We start from the raw sequence: 22,695 nt of genomic DNA, 5'->3' as shown, positions 1-22,695 counted from the left end.
GGAATGTGTTCTGCACAGAGCTGTTTGCACTAAACCACACACAAAGCCTGGAGATGGCACAGACCTTTCTTTAGCTCTTCACATCTTCTCAGTGCTTGGCACTGAACGTCCCATCCTGGTTTTATTCTCCAGCTGATATTTCTAGTTTTCACAGGGGCTGTGCCTGAGCTCTCACCCACATCTTCCCATCTCTTCTGCCACTCTGTAGGAACCACTGCTCTCATCCCACACTCTCCACCCTGGCTTTGGTACTGGGCACTACTTTGATCTGTGGGGTGTGTGGGAGTTTGTTCTGTGTCTCCCAAAGAAATCTAGTTCTTCATTCCCTGGCTTTGGTACTGGGCACTACTTTGATCTGTGGGGTGTGTGGGAGGTTGTTCTGTGTCCCAAAGAAATCTACTTCTTCATCAGGAGAGATGTAACCCCTTCACAGGATGTTTTCTCCTCATAAATAAGAAAGGCATGTGTTATTTCTACATCCAGACCCCCACATCCCAGAACTTCTCCAGATATGTGAGGAGCAGCAGTTTTCCAGCCATTTAGAAAGTTCATTTTCCCGTGTGCAGATCTTACTGTTCTACGTGCCATGATACCTGGCAAAGTTCACACAGCGACCGCCTGAACGTTCTTAAAATTTTTGTTTTATCTACGGCTGAGAACTCACTTGTATTGATTTTTGAGTCACATCTTTACAACTTCTCTGCAGGTCTGGATGTCCCTGTTAAATTCAGGCAGCTGGGAGTGTGGGGCGCAGTGCTGAGCAGGAGCAGGGCTGGGTGGTGAGTGCCCAGCTGGCAGCCGGGGATAACCAGCAGCTGCTCTGCCCGGAGGAGACACCTCTGTCTCCAAGGGATGCAGTGTGAGCCACTGGCATTCAGTGGGAAGGAGGGGCATGGAAATCAGTGATACTGAAAAGAGGAGCTGGAAATAACCAGCGGTAAGTTACATCTGATTTTGTTAGATGATGTGTTGGGGGGAAAAAAGCCCAGCAGGATTTTATGCTTCCAGTGTAGGCTTCTCAACACACAGCTGTGACATACTTACTCCTCTCTCTCTAGCTCTAGGGGTGGCAGCACCTATAATAATCCACTGTGTTCCAACAACAGAACAGGGAGAATCTGCATACACCCCCAAAGGAAAAAACAGACAGCCCTAAAGAGATCAGATATGGAGAAGTGTATTGCTCAGACAGTCTGCAATAAATAAAAGGCTAACAGAATCCCATGGATTTGTAGCTGAATTACATGTGGACAGAAAAAGGCTAAAGGATGAAAACGTAAATTTATGTCAGAAAGGTGTGAACACACCTAATTAAGGGAAATGAGTAGAATAAAGTTTTTAGTCAATAGGACAAGATCTTCTCAAAGCAAGAAGTCAGCAGGCCCTAAGTGGAATTACTGGAAGTCTCCAATGCATTAACAGATTGGAAAAATCTTTAATCTAGAGCTATAAAGATTGGAAAAATCTTTACTATAGAGCAATACAGAGATGAGCAAGCTACCAAAAACTCAGGCAAAGAAGAGCTAAAGGTATGATGCCCACTTCCTTTGTTTGTTTTTGTCTGGTAAAGCTGTAAGATGCAGTGATGCATTGTTTTTCAAACATATTCTGGGATTGTTGTGTCATGAAGCTGTGCAGTATCTCAGACCTCTGTGCCCAAGTTCACAAACAAATGTGCTTGACTCCTGAAATTTGCCAAGTATGCTAATTTTCCCCTAAAGCATCAAAGACTTTATAGCTGAGACTTAATAGTCCAGGAGCTACCACTAAAAGAACTGTGAGATATACTTAGAGTTTAATCATCCAAGTAATCATTGCAAAGATGGTATTGCCCTGTCTTTACACAGACACAGTCCACATCTTCTGTGAACATTTAAATGACCAAGTTAAGGATGGTGCCTGTTAAATGACATCATATGGAACAATTCAATGACTGACAGAATAATTGAATAATTTAGATTGAATAGGATTTCAGAAGGGCATCTTGTCCGTTTTCTTGCTTGAGCTATGGTCAACATTAAATTCAGACCATAACAAGTTTTTTTTACAAATACTTAAGTATAAAGTATCCAGATGACCAAGTACAAGTACTTTTGTAAACAACTAAATAAAAAGTCTCTCTAAAACACCCTGAGAAATCTGATCTTAATAAAAGCATTCTCCTAAACTTGCAATTATTTGATTTTAAATAGAAACAGAAAGCATTTTTGAAAACTGTTAGCACTCGCCTTCAACTTCTGCTGAAAGTGCAGCTTTCCTAAACCAGCACTGTTAGATACTCTACCTAGATAAGAGTTTACTTTAGCATCCCTTGTGTTCAGACATATCCTTTTTTCCTGAGATGGGAGAACTTTGACCCTAGTTAAACATGGCTAGGACTGTCTCTCATCCCTTAGGAAGCGTGTGTAAAACCACAGTTCAAGTTGTTATGCAGGAGTTTGCAAACCCCAGAGTTTGTAGAAACAGAATCCAGGGAGTTTGTGGTTTGCCTGGTGCCTCTGCACCAATAACCTGCACTTCAATGTGTTCCCACTATAATGCTTTAAGACCTTCTCCTGTGTCCCCAGCTGCACTCTTTGTGGGTTTTGTATTGTTTGCCTTTTCTCTACCAGTTTTCTTCTTTCACTTTTCTTCTTGTCTTCTTACCCCTTTTTGTCCCCCAAGGCTCAGTGCTGCAGCCGCCAGCAGAGCCTGATTTAAGGCTACCACAGTACAGTGAACTGTTTAATTCTCCTAGACATTTCCCTATGGCAACTATCCATAAAAATTTGTTTTGCTGAGGGCAGTTCATGTCATCTAATATAGAACTGAAACAGGAAATCTTATTTAAGGTAAGAAGGCTGTGCACTTCCCATATCATAAGCATGATGCTAAACTCATTTTGACTATCACAGATTTTCAGTTTTTCTCTGAGATTATTTCTTCTTCTTGGCCTTTATTTGAACAGAAATAACTTCTCATATTCTCCCACACGTGAAGTGATGTAGTCAGTTCAAAGGAGCCTTTATTCCTCCTGAGTGGAGGAATCAACATCAATGCTGGTTCAACATCAATGTTCCTCTCCTCCTTGAACTGGGCCTGTCAGGAAAACAGTTTGGACAATGCCCTCTGAGACAGCTGTCTCAGTAAGGGCGAGCAGAGCAAGGGCTTGCATTACTATTGTGAATGGATCTCATAAATCTTCCAGAATAAGGAAATCTAGTGTTAATGAATTTGCAAGGCCAGTGAAATCAGGCTCTGTTTACAACGGATCATGCCACAGGAAAACCATTCCAAAATTCTCTGCACATGAATTTTTTTGTTTTATTTTTGGGTTTTTTTCTCCTTGGAATACTCAGTAAAATTTTTGGGTTTTTTTCTCCTTGGAATACTCAAGTTATAGAGTTCCCAGGGATATTGTCTGCAGAAAGCAAGGGCTGCTATTATTTACTATTTATTATTTACTACCATAACTCCATACACTTACCGTGTATCTCAGCTACCCACCCAGGCTTTTATTTACAGCTACTGAAAATCAACATTTCCAAGGTATAATGTAGCTCATTCTATACCAAGAGCTTCAGCATCTGCTCTTATGGGGCATTCTTTGCTCAGGAGGTGTCATCTTATCTCAGAAGCACATATCCACCCTCATGGATGCATCCCTGATTTGAATCCTGCCCTGTGCTACTTAAAGATGGTAATTTCCTTAGGGTAAGAAAAAGCAGGCCATGAATTGTTTTTAAAATCTCATTTCTGTTTCACTTCTTGAGTCAGATGATGAGTGCCAGCGTGGTGTCCTGCTGAACTTTATGCATTTCAGTGCCTCAGAGCTTTGTGAAGCACTGCTTGGTTTGTGCAGTTAAGGAATCATGGCACTGGGCAGGCAGCTCTTTTCAGTTTGTGTTTGGAAAAAGTTAACTTGTGAGTTGGGATACCACAGGAACAAATGCTACAGTGTTCGTTGCATGACAAATTAATCTTTTTTACAAGCCAATATTCCTTTAGGTGGACAGATTACAGGCATTTTTCTTCATCTGGGTAAAAGGAACAAAAATGTAAAACAGTTCCTTTCCTTCTTGCAAGGGAGTAATTGTGAAGCAAATCTGATATCATAGGAAATACGCTTGTCCCTCAGACACATTATAATAACCTCATGGTACTTTCTTAGATTTTTTTTTTGAGAATTGGACCAGAAAGTCAGGAATTAATGATCTCACCCCTTCTAGTCTATACATAAAATATATCCCAGCTGTCACAGCTTCCTTTGCTTGCAGCCTAAGATTTTTAAATAGGGTTATTATCACAAACTCTGCGTCTGTTTATTTTTATTTAAGCAACACCCCTTGATCCCCCATACATATTCTTTTACCTTTTGCAAGTTTAAAGAAAGGTTTGGACATATCAACCAGGCACAGTGGAAAGCAGCTGCCTGAGCTTGCAGATGACTGAAGTGCAGCTTTGGAATATGCAGCAGGCTTCCCAGGCAAGACAAGCAGTGCAGTGGTACTGGGGAGCACAGGGTGCTTTGGAGCAGCTCCGGCCTATATCTTGTAATGCATGGCCCAAGATTTCCCTAAAATTAGATATTTTGTTCACTGTAGCACACTCTGCTAGATTGTTACTGGGGCAGCAGCTACATGACCAGTGTGAGGATGTGAGAATTATTTTAACTGAGTAAATTTTTTCCAATAGATAATGGATTTGATTAATGTGGCCTCTTCATCTTGGAATTGAATGTCCATCTGCAGATCACTGTCTGATTAGGTTCTTACATTGCTACCTATCATACAGTACATATACACATCATTTTCTCATTGCTGAAATTTACTTGGCAATTTTTGTTAATAACTTTTTCCATTTCCTTGGGCCTCATTATGAAGGAGTCATTGACTGTACATAGCTTGTCTAGCCATGAGGTCTATCAGAAGCTACCAAAGCTTTTTCAGAGAAGATTTATAACCAAACAAAATAACAAATTCTTGATCTCATAAAATGTCTTTTTATTCCTATCTTCATGGATATTGCAAAACACTGACCTGTACAAATATTACAGCTGTGTTAAGTGTATACATATATATTTGTATTGTCCTCAATTTATTAAGTTTTTGATTGATTTAATGATGTCTTCTTCAATAATTTAACACAAAGTTTGGCAAAAACACCCTTTTTAAATTGAACTGGCATCAAGCAGTGTCAAATACACCATCACTTTCATTGCTCTGAAGTAGCTGTAGTCATTAAGCACTCTAACAATATTATGAATCCACCAGCACTCCAAAACATCTTTGTGAGAGTGTTGCTGTGTTTGCCCAAGCGGATGGGTGTTTAGAAAGGCATAAAGAAATACCCCAAGTGGTGATATTAGGTGTTATATAACTGCTCGCCCACACATCCTCCAGCTCTGAAAAGCAAAGCTCTGTCTCTTTTTGTCATGCTTGACGTTTCATTTACAACTGACTTTCTGAAAATGCTTCCATCAACGATTTTGGAATTTGCTCTCTCCTGATAATCATGCAGTAGATAAATCATGCGTGTTTCCTGCAGAGCCAGTGTGGACAGAGGGCACACACAGCAGAATGTAATTATGCTTCCCTGTGGAGAAGCATTCCCCAGGAACTGGTCACCTGGCACAGGGAGCCTGGCAGTGACTGCTCAGTTGTGTCCACTAGAACAAACCTCCAATTTGTTTTGGGTTGGTTAACAAACATCTACTATAATCTACTGCACCTTTAGAGCTCCTTTTTGGGTGCCATCTCCTGCTTATGACCCCTTACATATGTAATTTATCTATTTTAAGCACAGAGCAGTGTGACTTCACTAACTTTTGTATGAGGCAGGTACATCTATTCTGTAAGATTTCTCATTAATCCATCTCTCCTAACATTAGGCATGAAGGGACAACATTATTTCTGCCTCAGTATTAAAGATGTTTTGTGTCTCTTTGTGTCCCCCAGTGTTGACTGGAAGGTGAAGGGTGTTTTCTGTGTGCTTTTCCTTTAATCTAGAAGGCAACATTAGTAAGTACCTTTGTGCTCTGTGACATCCTTAAAGTTCACCATTTGTGCAAGGCTGGGGGGCATGAATAACTGAGGATAAAACGCAAGTGGTTTCCTAGACAGGTGCTTGTTTTTAATGGTTTCTTTCATCTTCGTAATCTCATTAAAAGGGAAATGAATGGTGGTTAAAACCAGTTTCCCTTTAAATGCTAGAACTTGTCAGGTTATAATTTCTTTCACAATGATGTACACAATTAATGCCTTTCACTTAATGATATGTAGGCAAATATAAAAAAAAGGTATAAATTTCATCATACTTTGGAAAATATTGAAGTACCAGAGAAAGTATCCGCTTCTGAAGAAATACAGTTTACATAATGAGCCCTCAAAAAGCTTTGTTGGAACTTTTCCAGAGGTGCAAAAGTACATATTTAATGATACAATAAGAAAGTGAGAGGATGTTGCATTAAAAAAATTAAATTCCCCTTTTCTTCTGTACCTTTCTTGACCTACAAGTCAGCAACTTGTCTTCTCAAGAAATATCTGAAAGCACTATGCAGTCAAACTGCTGAGGTACTGCATATAAAACTCAATAAATAGATCTTGATAGCCACTGCTCTTGCTTTATAGAATATATAGCACGAATTCTGAGGAAATCTTGCATTAACTGAACAAAGAAAAATGGCAAGTGATTTTATGCAATGTTACAGGACCATTAAAATGTTCTTGTATTGGCTCATATTTATGACACAGTAAATCTGTTGGTACTCCTCTTAATTCTTCTCCTTCCGTCTTCCCTGTTATTGTCTAATTTAAATCTAAATGTAACAACGTGGTGTTTACATATCTGTACTTCAAGCACAAGCATGTATAAACATTGTCCTTGCTCCTTTCTCAGGAAGGATTTCTCAGTCTCTGGGGTATGATTACACCCTGTAGTGTGTGTCAGTTAAATTTGTCAAATCTCAAGAACAATGGCAACATCCCCTATTTGTGTCTCCTTGCAAATCCTGAGCAGAAATAAAGAGTTTCTGCAGCTTAGCTTGGAGGAATCAGTGCCATGCCCTGCCGTGCTGAGGCTGTTCCAGTGCAGCCCTGGGTTGTCACTGCAGGAGCTGTGACTGCACCCACTGCAGGCTCTGGCTGTCTCCTGGGGAGCTCTGCTTGACCACAGGGCTGGAGCAGAGCAGATCCAGAGCTCCTCAATCTCTGCTTTGGGCACTGACCTCAGGGTCCTGAGGAGGACACCAGAGGAAAGAAACAGCCCCTCCCAAGAGCATCCCAGGCCTGTGCTTGGAGCTCCAGCTCCTCTGGGTGCCTTTCCAAGCAGCTCCATCCCTGTGTTTGTTCCTTTGGATGCCTTTCCAAGCAGCTCCATCCCTGTGTGGGCTCCTCTGGGTGCCTTTCCAAGCTGTTCCACCCCTGTGCTGGCTGGAGCCTCCAGTGCCAAGTGCCCTGTGCAGTGCCTTGCTCTACAAGCACAGCAAACCCCTCTCACCTTCCATTTGCTTCTCTGCTTCCCTTTTGGCCAAGGTCAAGCAATAATTCAATGAGCACAGGATGAGCTGCTGGCTTTCTGTCACACAGCTGATGGAAACACTTATCTGAAGGTTTCTTACTTAGCAATGGCTTTAATCCAGTATTTTTTAAGTCCATCCCTAACAAGGGGTTTATGAAGACCTCCATCATTCCAACGAACTTCCTGCCCCAGGCTGTTAAAAATGCTGTCACTCTGCCAAAAAATCCAGTTCACTGCACTTTCATTATTCTCCATTGTTGTTTTTAAGACATTTAAAGACATTTAAAACACTCCTCCAATGGGAGTGCTTCTTTGTATTTTCACTTTTTCGTGTTTTGTTTTAATGAAAAGGCTTGATAGCTTTAGGGCAGATGTCTTCAATATTTTTCATTAAAAATCTGACCCCTAATAGATAGCTTGTGCTATTTTTTCCCCTACTTGACTCGGTTATTGCAAAGATTACATACTGCACCTAAAGAACACTACCCAAGACATGTTACCTATTAACTAAAGTGTCATGACAATCCTGAGACTTTACTATGAAAGTGTTTCTACTACACATCCCAAATAGAATTTAGTTTGTCCAGGGTCTAAGCATGCCTGGTTTATGCATATACTTTTTTGAGGGGGTTTTTTAACATGTAGTAATTTTCATGTCCTCTGTGATTAACTAAAGTGTCATGACAATCCTGAGACTTTACTATGAAAGTGTTTTTGCTACGCATCCCAAATGGAATTCAGTTTGTCCAGGGTCCAAGCATGCCTGGTTAATGCATATACTTTTTTGAGAGTTTTTTTAACAGTTAGTAATTTTCATGTCCTCTGTATTTTTTAATTCAAACTGGGATTGGAAACAGAACTGTTGGGATGCACAGAATCTAATTTAAACCTGGAAGTTTCAGGGATTCCCAGGTGGTCATATTTAGCTCTTGGAGCCATCACCATGAGTGATGGTGCTTTTGTACTGAGCCTCTTGGCCTGCAGAGCTCATGACCTGTGGAACAGGTACCACAGGGAGTGAGCAGCCTCCCTCTGCCCTGCTGAAAAAGCACCTGCAAACCAAAGTCAGTGCTACTCTCAATCCTCCTCGTTGGGGACAGATGGTTAAGAAAAGCCAAATCTCTGCAGAAAATAATTTCTTTGTGTTATGTGAAATAATTTCTGGAAAGGAAATAGAAGCAGATAGCAAACCTCTCAGCATTCAGTCCACCCCTGTCTTGTCTCTGTGATGCTGCTTTTTACAATTGTGTTTAGTCAAAGTATTTTCAGCCGCACAGTATGAGAAAACTAAATTTTTTGGTGTCTGGGAGCTGGATGTGCAGCTCAGAGGAAGTTCAGCAACCCAGTTCCTCATGTCTGAGGTCAGAAGGAAATGGTTTGGTGAGTTTTGTTCTTACAGAGTTGAGTAGTCCTGCGGTAGACATTTTTGGGTCTCTTTTTGGCTTGTGCATTGGAAGTCCTCAGCTGTTTTTTATTTGTGTGTCAGTGCTCCCTTTTGAATGCTTGAGTCACACCTGGGGACTTGGACAGAGGCAGCACTGCCTGTATTAAATACTTGGCAGTAAGTTAGCACTTTCTCTGCAAGGATATTCTAGTGCTTTGCAAACATTAATTACATTTTACAGACCCTCTGAGGAAAGATGGAAAGCTAACTCTGCTTTTGGAAGACATGCTGGTTTTGTTGATTGACTGTATGCTGAAAGAAATGTAAAATCAACCTTTATGTTGCTCAAATATATAACCGATGTAAAGTTAAAAGAAAAAGCAGCAAGATTCCAAATCCTGCTGCTCCAGTGCCAGAGAGGAAGAAATGAAAATCAGTTTGTGACTAGAAAGAATACTTTGAAAACTGGGGATATCACTTTGCATATGCTACCTGATGGGTCTCTTTGTTGTCCATGTACATGACACTGTTTTGTCTAATTATCCCTGACATTTCTTTTGAGCTTTATTTTTGTTTTGTATATACATATTGGAGAAGAAAGGTCTGCCAGTCCCTGGAAATCATGTATAATTCAGAATAACTATTATCCCTTTGATGGATAGAAAGTATATTTAAAACATAGGTACAGAGCAGCAAGCAAAATAAGAAGGGGGGGGAAAGAAATGCAATTAATGTGCTCAGCATATCACATACAGATCCATGTCTAAAGTTCAATATGTGTCTGAAAGCATTAATTACTGCACTGGGGTGTTGGCCAGCGTGAAGGAAAAGAGGAAGCTCATAGGAATCCCTTCAGGGAAGTGTGAGATATCACAGGATCTGGTCCAAACCCATTCTCACAGCCATCCTCCGTTCTGTTCCTGGTGTGGAAGTCAGCACTGAGCTCCTGCTGCTCTTCCCTGTGAGCCTGAGCCTGGAGCAGCTCACTCCTTGCCTGTTGTCATGATGATCCCCCTTCGCAGCCTGCCCAAGCCAGAGACACTTTGATCTTCAGTCTCCAAACACAACAGAGGAACTGGCAGATGCTATTAAGACAGGAACAGCTTTTAAATAACACATCTGTTTAGTTGTTCTTTTACTACAGTCCCTTTTGTGACACATTGTTCTCTTATTATAGCTTAGGCATCTCTTCTAATGATAATAGAATCCTTTTGGGTTCTCAGCACCTGTGAAAAGGATGTGGTTTCTAATTTGGAATAGGAGTCAAGCTGCTGGAAAACATCTCACTTGAGGTTAGATCCATGTTGTGGTTTTACAGGAAGAAACAGCCCTTGGTACTTTTATGTTTTTTACTCACAGGAAAAAGATATTATAGAGCCAATGTACTATGATTTTACTCTTTTAATTAGAGATGGAGTAGTGCATTGGACCAACTAAAATAGAAAAACTCTGAATTAGTGAAACAGGTGCTTCAGATGGTACAAGTACCAGTGTAACACAATACATGACCACTCTAAATGGGGAGCCTGACAAACAAAATCATATATTTGAGTTGGTTGTGGAAGGAGAAGGTTATAAGACAAATGGTTTTTTTGTTCAGTTTGTGACCATATTTTTTTGGTGGAAGAAAGGATGATTGAGCTTCAGTTGGGACAATATCATACGTGTGGCATGGGGCAGCAATCTGTGGAGGTGTTTGCTTTGTACTGGGAAACATTACAGTGGCCATAACTGACAAATGTATTCCTGTTGGTCTGATTCCTGGCAATTCCTGCATGGCACTCAGAGAGGCTTGGCATTAATAGCCTGAGCAAGCACTTAACATTACAGCATTTGACGCAAGAAATTCTTTGTGAAATACAAGGTGTGTAGAGTAACGTATAATAAATTATTACATCAACTTCTTTGGGAATTTAACAATTTCTAAATTGTTAAATTGTAATGAGTTCCTGTTGCTGTGTTTGTTAGCACAGCCTGAAGTTGGGAGTTCTTGCCCCTTCAGACTGGGCTTGTGAACTTTTCATCACCTGCCAGCACGGGTCTGATCCAGGCCGAGTTCCATGCAGATTTTATTGTGCCTTTATGTAGGTCCCAGAAGGAAGGAGAAACATCTTCACAAATTAAGGTTAAAGTAGTGAGATGTTATTGTTTCATAAAGAGCAGGCTGAGTTCATACAGTGGCTGATCATGACTGTGCAGCCTTGATGGTTTGCTGTGACTTACCTGTTTTACTATCAGCTTTTGTGAATCCTCCTCTTGTGGCCTCCAATTGCACTGCTGCTCACAGGAGCTCTTGATACCCTCTGAAGCAAGAACTCTTGATTTTGAGTTTTTGTGAATCATGGAATGGAGTGCTTGTGAGGCTGTTAGTGCAAAGCATGGGTTCTCCCTCCTGTAATCTCTATTATTGAAGCACAAAAGTCAGCCATGGTTTTCTCAAAGTCAAAGCAGACAGGGGATAGCTGCATGTTCTACAGAACAGCAGTCTCTCCCAACTTATTTGTAAGGCTGGAGATGATAATTAATGAAGAGAGTAACACTGAATTTTAATTGGGCTGTAATTATAATACAGCAATTTATAAAGTGAGACTTTCAAGACTGTTCATCCCCTACAGCATTTTGTTCCTCAGCTAAATTAAACTATAAAAGTTAGAGGGAGATAAATAATTGGTTCTGAAATGTACATATCACAAATGGGTCAAGTGTATTTGTGTGCATGGGCACCATTTATTGTGATTTATGTGGAGGAATCACCTCCATGTCAGATCTGATATCCTGAAGACCAGGCATTTGCCACCAAACAGGCAGAGCTGACACTGGAGCAGCACTGGGCTTATCAGAAGTCAGGAGACTTCCAGACGGATACAGTCCATGCCCCAAGACTCATGGAGAATCTCAAATATGACACATAAAATTTCCAAGAATATGAGTGGGATATGTGCAGGGATTTCCTTCCCCAAAAAGTTACAAGCTCCATCTAAAGGAAACTTCAGTGCACCTAAACTTGGATTGGCCAAGAGAAAAACCAATGAACCTGATGTAGTTCCACAGATAGTGGTCTTTTAATTGGGCTTTAGATGTCAAGGAACTGCAGATCAAACCTCTTCCCCTTACTTGGATTTTTGTGTTAGCAGCATGAACAGTGGTGGCTTCTGCTGCTGCAAAAAGGTATCAGAACTTATGAAAGGGAAAGTCTCAAAAAATGTCCACTGCCAGGCTAGCTGAAGAGATAAGATGTTTATTTCAAATACCCAACCATCTGAAAGGGAAAGTCTCAAAAAATGTCCACTGCCAGGCTAGCTGAAGAGATGTTTATTTCAAATACCCAACCATTTGAAGGTCTTGATCTCAGCTTCTCCTCTGAGATCTCTAATTTTTCTTGCCTCCAACTGGGCTAGAAGTGTTAGAAGGGTAGATTTTCCTGTGGTGTGGAAGAAAGATGCAAGAATGGTGCTATTGCTTTCTTCTGCCTTTATTTGTAAAATTCCATCTACAAACATTGCTTTTCCTCAAGTAAAGGCACTCTCTATGAGAAAAAGATGGAAAGATGACCAGCTGGTCACAGTAGGGGTCAGCATTAAGGATTCCAGCAGGAGGAAGGTAAAAACAATTACCTGTTCTCAGGTGGAAAATATCCCAAGAAAAATGGTAATAGCAAAGCCCATAATCCAAGTTGAATTATAACACAGGTCAGGTCTAGAAGGCTGAAAAGAACCCTGCCTTCAGCTAACTCATTAACAAGCCTCCCATCTCCCACAGGAAATTTCTCTTGTTTACTGAGTTTTAAACCCTGAGATTACAAATAATGGGGAAAAATAAATACCCAAGCATGTTGGAGCAGGCTTTTAAACCTGAGCTTGTAAAAGCAAGCTGAGGAGCTGAGTCCCATCACTGCAGATCTTCAGGAGAAGTTTAGAAAAAAATCTGGAATGGAATAGCAGATAGCCAGTGGGAGATACCAAAAGTAGTTAAATCACAGGACATTGGCAGACCTACTTTTCTATTATTTGTGGTTAATCAAAATTTTCCCATTTCTTGGGCTATATTTTAAGGTGTAACCATAATTTTCCAGCAATTGATAATGAAAGCATTACCAACTGAATTTTCCTGGAAATGGCTGTGTTTTAATTTTGGTAATTTCTCAAAAGGAGTGAGGAGAAAAAGGAAATATCTACAAATGCCTCAAGTTGAATAAAAAAAAAAAAAAGAAGTAATTTTAAATTGTTGTCCTGATAGGAATACAAGAGTCCTTAATGAAACACCTCCCTCTTTCTTCACTCACGCAAACAAGCTTCCACTACTAATTCTGCCTCAGCCATTTTTGCTTCACAAAAGGAAATATCCCACTGGGAATCTTTGCATATACCAAAAAATAAAGCTCTGGATACACAGAAAGCAATATAGCTGGTTTTTGTAACTGCTATTTTGTATGGTTGCATTTTTTTGTTACTCCCACAGAAATTAATCATTTCAGTATAATGTGGAGTCAGAGGCATTTTTCTGTGCAGGAATTGAGAATATCTGAAGTGACTGACATTTGGTGGAAGGAAAAAAGAACAGAATATAAATCTCTCAGAGCTGAAACCTTCTACTCAATAAAGTAAACTGTTTCTAGGAAAGAAAAACACGTTTCTTTGGTGATGCTTGATTATGATTTCCTTTATTGTCAGCTGGCAGAGGGGGGTTGATGTGTATTGTTTTGTCTGGGAAGGGGTTCTGCCTCTTCTGTACCCGCAACAGCAAAATTGAGAATTATCTCAATTTACCATGGAGAACTTAATGAATTCAGACGGCACGAACGTGTAATTTCCAGCAAGGACTTGTGTTTATTTCCTTGGTTCATGGTGTCATGAAGCTGTGTCTATTCTGGAAACTATCAAGGCTATGCAATTTGGCTGCTGATAGAAAAATTTCCTTCCATCATGTTTCCTTTCTCTCCTGTAGAAGCATTTAAAGTTATTGAAATTAGTAAAAATGCTTCAGTTTGTTTCTTCAGATGTGTCAGTTAGCAACAACTCTATTTGCAGCTGCCACTCATGTTTAACCAAGCAAGTGAGACAAGAAAACACAATTGTGGTTGTTTGTGCTGACTGGTTAAAATTTGTGCTCCTGGTACAGTTTCCATTCTTTCAGCTTCTACAGGAATTAGTCAGACATGGACACTGTGATATCTAGATGGGCTTTCCACCAAGGGGAAAAGCTTAATTAGGCTGCAAGTAGCAGCAGAGTGTATTCCACAGTGGGTGACACCGTGTCCTGAATGACTCTGAGGCTCTGGGTGAAAATTAGGACAAATTTGAGCTCCCACTGTCTTTCATGGTGACTGTAAGCCCTTAACAAGTTCACACTACACACAGCCAGGTTATCACATCCTCCCTTACTGAGGCTTCCAGTAACGATATCCAAGAATTGGACTAGGTTGGATACTCTGCTCTCAGGTAGTGCTGGGAAAAGCTTTAGCTCACTGAAATGCCCTAGGACAGGCATTCTGCCTGTATTCTGGGGCGCTCTGTGAGTCTGTAGCCCCTGAAGACCAGAGCCTTGATTAGCATGATAAAACAAGATTTCATCATTGCCAGGAGATATTATCAAGAAATCAAAAAATACTGCTTGCAGGTGGTGTAAAATCAAGCTTTAGAAAATGTTGGACTATGGTTAAGTCAGACTGATGAGGGTAAAGAGGCTTTGTACAGAGGGGAAGCTAGGACAGGAATGATAAATATGATCTGGAGTTGAAGAGTGGATGTCTGATGTCAGACTGCTGCTAAAACAGCCTTCATCTTTCAGCTCTCTGTACCTCCCTGCTTTTGATCACCTCTAGCATAAAAAGGTCAAAATGGTGCACTATTAAAATCTGCAGTGCCTATAAACATGAGAAAACTGTTACTTGTAAGCAACAATCATTTTGGTTATTGCAGAATAATACTGAACACCTTTCAAAATGCATATACACGTAAATCTGGCACGCATATGCATATTTGAAATCATTGCTAATCAGCTTTAATTGCTCAGGTCTGTGCTTTTAGGGTGTTTCTTAATGTTGCTTCTTATTCTTAAAAATTCTACAACAATTTGTTGGAATACTATCGTTATCTTTGACTAGTTTAATGAACATAGCCCATATGGAGAATCTAATATGCTGCACACTCATGCAGGAGACGAAAGCCAGCAGTAAAACCCAACACCATGGCAACTTTTTAGCAACAGAATATCAGCAAGAATTTTCCAGGATTTTCTAGGACTCTGAAATAGTTAGTTAAGGAAAAAATCTCCTCATGACAATGAGATTTTTTTCTGTTTCCCTCAGATATAATTTCTTTCTAAATTATTAGTTTTGTCTGAAATTATTTATTTATTCATTTTTTTGAGAACAAGACTGGGAAAGTGATAGTCTACCTATTCTTACTAAAACAATATGGGGTACTGGATTTATTTTAGTCTGAAAACTTGAATAAAATTAAATTAATCTCTGGATATTGAAAGATATTTTATATATCTTTCTTTCTACTCTTACTTTCCCAGAAAATAGTGTAATGTCAATTTATTGAGGGCTTTGACATCTTCAAGAGAACATCTTGTAAAAATGCAAGTAAGGAAGGCTTAGACATAGGAATTGGCTCATAATAGCTTATATGTTCACATACTGAAGCTGCTCTGTAACTAAAAGATTATAATGACCCTGGTAATTTAGAAATTTAAAGTTTCCTATTTTTTTAATTGTTCCAATTGCTACTATGAGGTTTTTCTGTGTGTTTTTATTTTTACTTTTTTGAGTTTCTGTTGATTTTGTAATGAAGTGCAAGATCAATTTGCAGTAATTACTTGACAGTAGTAGTAAATGCTGATAGTGGTTTGCCACAACTGTAAAGGAAGGATTTGTGTTTCTGGAAGTGGAAACCTTAATATGCAGATCACATACAAGCTTGGAAGTGCTTGAGAATGGAAATAATCATGTTAAACTGAAGTTAGTAAAGAAAAGATACAAAGACATGCATGAGGTAAACAAATTTTAAAGCTCTCCTCAGAGCAACGTTTTTGTCAGAAGACTTTCTTGCTGTGCCAGGCCATGCTAAAAGTAAAGAAGAATTTGTGTTAAAACCATGATAGAAAAGTGCTTTGATAACAGAAGATTAGCTTTGTCTTGTTCTTTTGCTGAAGAAGGCCCAAAAAGATTTGTAATAATTTGAAGGGAAGGTCAGAGTCAAAGTTGGTGGATCAGAGGCCATGAGATTCACAGTCTGGCAGGCTCTTACAGATTTCCCAGATCTGGCTGGGGGGCTCTGTGTTACTGGAAGCTGGGGAGCTTAAGCCTCTTGCATGCTGCTGTTTCACTGGGCTGGCTGATACAGTCTGTAAATTAATTAAGGGTATAACCAGATTGGCACTGAGTTGGAATCCTCACAGGAACACAGTCAACTTCCAAACAGATTGCTGCTGCCCCCAGAAGCTTTGTTTCCAGGTACAGCCCAGAAGTCAGCATACTTGCTTAGGAAATGATTTTATTTTTGTGTAGTTGTCACAAGGATCTTGCTATAAAATTCTGCTGGGAGTTAATATTCTTGGGATTTAGTTTAAGACTCTGGTCTTGGCAGAAACTTGTTATGCAAATAATATCCTCCAGATGTGAGGTGTACTATGGGAAACACTAAAGAATGCATCTCTATGAGTGCAGCAAGAATGTACAAAGTAATCTATGCAATGTCTTTTTATAACAAGAAACATAAAATAGAAACACACATTGAAACCCAAAAATGTATATTATATAGGTCTCACAAAGCTTTGACCCAGCCCAAATTTTGAACAGGGACTTTTCCTGATACTTTTCCCAGAATCAGTTCCTTATAAAACAATGTAAATTACTCAGGGATGGATTCACCTATAGAATACATGCACTCTTATTAGCTGGGCACAAGAAATGAAGGCAAGACCTAGATACAAAAGAGATCTTGATGTACTTTTGGCTTGGTATTACCCCATGGTGAGTCAGAGAGGTGTGAAAGCCTAGAAAACAGCAATGAGATCTTCTCTATTTCAAGATCATTTTTATATAATTTGGAATCTGAAAAATGAAACTCTGATTATTTGTTTATACTGAAAGAGCAGTGCATTCCCCAGTGACAGGTCTTGGCTTGAAACAGAGTGGCAAGGACCCTGAAAATATATCCAGCATAGCAATCAGCTCTGAAATCTTCAGAGCTCCTGTTGCAACATGTGAAAAATTTGATGCTTTTGCAGCAATTATAATACTTTAAGAAAACAAGAAAAATAGCCCTACACTGTAATAGGGCTTAAGGCTCTATTAAGCTTCAGAAATTGTGATGATTTCCACCCTCTACTGCGCCACCAAGCCCCATCTTAAGTCAGGATGCAGTTGTTAGGCAGGAGGGGTGAACATGGTACAGCCACCAGGACACAGCAGAAACGAAAGGAGGAGTTCAGTGAGGAATGCCCAGACCCAGCTCACAGCCATAGTTTGGTGTAACAATCACCAGCTCTGCCATGCTCAGGGCTGCCCTCACGACCTCACCACCTCTGCAGCCTCAGCTCCAAAGGTCATGACTGAGAAATCTTTATCAGAAGGCTGATGAGATGATAGCAGAAATAGTTTCAAAAACTGTTTATCAGCAATATTTTGCAGTTTTGCCAGGTCCTTCAGTGGATCTCTAAATTGGTCCTACATTTAACCAGAATTTGTGATGTACTTTATACAAAATTCTGGATCCTGACCAAAGCTGCTCATAAGCCACTACCTGGAATATACCCTTGTTTTCCACCTTAAGAGGATTTTGTTCCTCTTCACATCATAATTGTCAGCATCTCCATTTGTTTCATCTTGCCTTTTTTTTATTATTTTAGCACAAAAAGGAAGGTAGTTGTAACTCAGTAAACACATTTTTATGCAAAGCTTTTATATCTATCCTATAAAGCTCTCATTTGTTTCTTTTTTATGCAGGCATAAAAGTTTGCTTATTAAATATAATAATAGTAATAATAGAGTAGACATAAGCTCTTTCTCAGCTGGCATTACTTCAGATTCCAGCGTATTTTTCCCAAGCCTCACTTCATTATAGCTCCATTTCCCAGTGCATAACCAGCATGTGTCACACTGGATGAAGTCTGGCTTCAGAATAACATGTCAGTAAGATGATTGCTCTTGGAACACACAGTGACCTTATTCTATAATTAAATGCAAAACCTGTGTGGAAAAAATTGATGTTAAAATCTTAACTTATGCTCACAGAGGCTGGTAGTGCAGAGACAAATGCTGACATGTTAATCTCAGTTGTTTAGTTTTGGCACCAGAGGACTCCTGCCAGGGGTTGGGAAATCATGGGCTGAAGTGGGGGTGGATCCTGTCCAACAGAATATGTAATGGATAGAGCTTTATTTGACAAAACTTTTGTAATTTAATGATCGTGAAGGATATCCAACCCTCAGATTCCTAGAATGGCATTTTGAGATGAGTTTGCTAAGGGGAGATTTTTCTGAGATGAAAAAGGAGGGGACTGTGCCAGGATTTCTGGGTTCCAGAGCACATTTTGAACTCTTTCATAATTAATTTCAGTCATGATGGAAGATACCCTAACAGGATCAGCCCAGTTTTAAGCTAAATGCAGAATGTATTGCAATATTCCCCAGAAGGAAAGTTTGGAATTTTTTGTAATTTCTTTAGAATCACCTGAAAAAGTCTGAAATTAGGTAAATAATTTTGAATAGTAGTTTCTAACCCAATTTTTTTAGTTGGTACATCATGAACATTTAGGTAAGTGAACTGGCTTTCTGCAAGGTGAACACGAATGAATGAAATTATTTTTAAAACCATTAAAAATGTATTTTGTTCTTCAGTTTCCCTTTGCTGTCCCCTGACCTTCTTAGTAGAAGTGAGCAAAGTTTGTATTCATCTGGGACAGCTTGTAGACTTCCAGACCTGAAGTTTCTGCCTTTCTTTATCTGTAATGATCTATTTTTTTCCTGTAAGGTTTCCTTTCTCTACCAGCCCTTCCATTTACTCAGTTCCCACAAGTCTCAGACACATCACCCTTCAAATGAGCCCAGCATTTCAAGGCTGTGAGGTGCAAGCTCCTGAGGCAGCCAACAGGATGTGTTTGTCTGATACACTCTGTGTCCTCTCTTGAGCTGGCTCCCCCACTCCCACAGCCACATTTTCATTCTGTCTCCTGAGACAAGACATTCACTTTTGATCTCATCTCTGCCTTCTCTCTTCACACACGACTTCGGGTTTTCAGAAAGGCCATCTCAGCCACCTGGCGTTTGCAGGAGCCCACCTCATGTCCTTCTTGACCTAAAGCTACACAGTAAAATGGCAAACAGCAAAAGGAGTCACCTCAGTCACTAACTCAGCCAAGACCAAGGTCCTCTGAGATGTTCAGTGAGAGTTGTTGGGTTTTTTCTCCCACTACCTTTTCAAATCTTTAATTTCTGCTCTTTGTTTTAGGTTGAGGAAGCCTAGTTTAGTAGCAGGTTCGGCTTAGAATGCTGTATGTTGCTGAAGCACACAGCCAGTAGGAAGTGAATGGCTTTAGTCAACAGGTATTTTTGGCCAATGAAAATAACAATGAAGAAAGAAGCATGAAGCTTGGCCGAGCCTCACTGCTCTCAGAGTCCATTTTGGTTTTGACATCAAAATGCTCTAAATGACCAAGAAAATTATCTGGGAGACAGCAAGAAAATGCCATGAAATTTTCTGTGACCTTGCAAGCTCCTTTCACTCCCTTCCCTCATATCTCAGCAGGAATCTGAAGTTGTGTCAGTGGATGAACTCTGAGAGTCCTCTGAAGCAGGTTAGGTAAACCTTGGGGGTCAGATTTTGACTGGTCCTTAAACTGCTTCTCACCAGTAGGAAATACTGCACTTGGTAGTCTTTTAAAACCCTAGCCAATATTTTATATTTTTTTAATTTTTTCTTCCACAGCAGGCTATCAGTCAGGGATCTCCTTGTCCTCCCTGCAGGATGCTGGCTGAATAGAGGAGGTCACCATGAGGGAGGGACACTGTTGTCACCCTGCCTTGCTCTGGGACGTTTCCTGAGCATTGAACCCTCAGGTACTACAGAACCCAGCTGGTGCAGACCATATTCCAAAAGGTTTTAATTGGATTTTCAATAAAGGAGCTGGGTATGCAGCACTGCCTTGAAAGCCAGCTGGCTGCTGCTGTGATCAGACCTCTCAGGGGTGAGTTTCTCAGCTTACAGGGAGAGCCAGGGTTTGATAGGCCACTTGAAATTTCCTTGGGTTAAAACTTTGCTCTCCCTACCCAGCCAGCAGCCAGTAGAGAGCAATATTGCACACACATGAGAAATTAGTTCACTAAACTGTATTAGTCTGAGGGGAATTAGCCACTATAATTATTGTTTTCCTTCTTGGTACTGCTGTAATAACTAAGCTATACATAAAGGGGTTTAAGCTTTGCTAATTTTTTCATTCTTCTCAATACTTGCTTTTTATCTTGTGTGTAGTCAATTGCTTGTCAAACCTGAAGCTGGCTTATTTGGTATTACATATTTGAAATGATTTATTCACTAAGAACCCACTAATGGGATGTAACACATAAAAATTAGATTAAAGAAAAAATCCTTTAATCATCGAGTTGAATAGAGCTTTCTGCTTCTATGATGAATTTATATACACTCCCTATTTTGTAGAAACTAATATTATTTTCAAAATTCAATTTGGATTAGATTACCTCAAAGGAGTCACAAAATTTCAATACATGTACATATTACATTAGTACAATAGTACTTTAAGATCTCCTTCAACCTGTATTGTGCCATCTCAAATCCAGTCCAAAATTTTCCAAGTCCAAATGTAATATTTATAATATAAATATACATATACATATATATATAAATGTACAAGGTGACTCAATTTCTGAAATAAAACAACTTATACCTTAATACATAATTTCAGTTTTTAATCTGGAGTCTTTCAAATAAAGAATGGATGATCAAACTTTAATAATTTATCCAGTATATCCTGAAGTCTCTGAACATGGTAAATAAAAAAAAAAAAGCAAAACTGGTTACACACTAAATGTATCTATATAGTTTTATAATAGACCCTCTGTTTGAGTCACCCTCAATAAAAAAATAAAAATCTCAGACCATAAACCACCACTGGTCTGTTCTGGAGCAGAAATTATTCTGAACCAGAAATGCCAACATCTCTGCTCGTTTGTGTCCAGACTGTGGATGTACCTCTGTGTCCCTGAGAAGTATTTCAGGTCTAGTTTTGGGATGTGAGCATCTGCACCAGCAGCTGAAAGCCCATCCCTCTCCTGACAGGAACACACTCGATGGAATAAAAGAGCAGTAAGATCAGCTACATTACTCAAGATTATTGCTTTCTGCCACATTGTGTATTCATACTGTAATTTGCCACCACAGGAGATCCTAGGAACAAACTCAGGGTTTCACAAAGGCCTTTGTGGAGTTGTGGCTGTAATCAGAGGCAGCTACACCGTAATGAGGGCAATCAAATCCCACTCTCCAGCATGCCTGGGGCCTGCAGGGGGACTGGAGGGACTTCCCTCCTCTTCCACCCACCCACCCACACAGGAGACAGTGCACAGCTGGTTGTGGCTTACACGGATTTAGGATTTTATTCATGTGTCACAAGCCAGGGGCTGCTGAAGGCTAAGGAAAAGATGAATGGAATAAATATCTATCAAATCCATGACAAAATTTCCTTTGCTTTGGGTATTCCTCACAAATTGTTGAGGATATATTGATTGAACTGATGGTCTACCAGAGAGAACACACAAATGGCCTTTGAAGAAGAAAGAGATACTGCAAAAGGGAAAAGAAATTAAATTGTGGAAAGGAGCAAGTAAATGTCAACAGAAATAGACATTACCATGTTTTTGATCTTCCCATGGAAATCTTTCACTGACTTCCAAGGCATGCTGTTTTTTATCTCCAGATTTCAGGTGATTCCTTTCACATGTGGAAACATGTTGGCTCTCATGTTGGTGTACAGTGCTGCCATCAGCTTTGGGATATCAGCATAAAGCTCACATATCCAAGGACATCTGGCTTGCTGGGAGTGGAGGAAGATGTTTGTTTTTATGGATTCAGCGCAGCTTGCCCAAGGGCTTGCAGGGTCACAGATGTGCACAGCTGGCTGAGAAGAGCAGGGTGTCCTTGTTTGAATCCTCAGAGCTGGGCAGCAAAGCTCAGCTCACTGTAATGACCTCCCCTGGTGCCCCCACGCCTGTTGGCCACCCCCACTGGGTAGCACATCTGGTTTCTGGCCTCTGTTCCTGCAGTGTGCCTTGTGGCCAGCAATCTCCATCATATTCTGTGATATTCCTGAATAAAGGCAGCTCAGTCTTTTGCTCGGTTTGCTCTATTATTCAGGGTTTTCTTTTTTAGGCACTGATCTTTATTAAATTTTAATCTTCTGAGACATGATTGATACAATGACTGGAGAAAATAAAGGAAGACTGCAGGGCTTCCTCCTTAGGTCAAAAAGCTGTGACAGGATAGCTGGGTAACGTGAAGCAGAAAAGAGCTAACAAATCTCACTCGCTCATTTCTCCTTCTCTCTGATGAGATCCTTGCAAAAGCTCATTAGCTAAGCCCAGATTCTTATTGTCTTCATCAGCCTACCTAAATAAAGGCCAGGAAGAGCCGCAGGAGGGCATGTTGGACAGCAGGGTTTGAGATGCAGGGTCTGCTGGAATGAGTCTCTGCCATGTGATAACATTTGTGATAGCAGCATTTCCCAGGAGGGTGTGGGAGCTGGGAGGTGTCTGTGCAGTGGCTACAAGGGGAAAAAAAGAAACCTGAAGTCTCC

The 22,695-nt window shown here is 40.2% G+C and overlaps 1 long non-coding RNA gene across 1 annotated transcript in view; it reads left to right on the top strand.

The window, feature by feature from the left end:
- LOC120507231 overlaps positions 1-21,969 on the top strand; it is a 70,249-nt gene extending 48,280 nt beyond the window's left edge. Inside the window, exon 3 of the long non-coding RNA XR_005628701.1 lies at positions 21,820-21,969. This is a non-coding gene — a long non-coding RNA (uncharacterized LOC120507231). The remainder of the gene's footprint in view (positions 1-21,819) is intronic.
- Positions 21,970-22,695: the final 726 nt, after the last annotated feature.

The sequence above is a fragment of the Passer montanus genome, unplaced genomic scaffold (assembly GCF_014805655.1).
Source record: "Passer montanus isolate IOZ18808 unplaced genomic scaffold, ASM1480565v1 scaffold42, whole genome shotgun sequence".
Classification (NCBI taxonomy): domain Eukaryota; kingdom Metazoa; phylum Chordata; class Aves; order Passeriformes; family Passeridae; genus Passer; species Passer montanus.
This window is presented reverse-complemented; position numbering and strand designations above follow the sequence as displayed.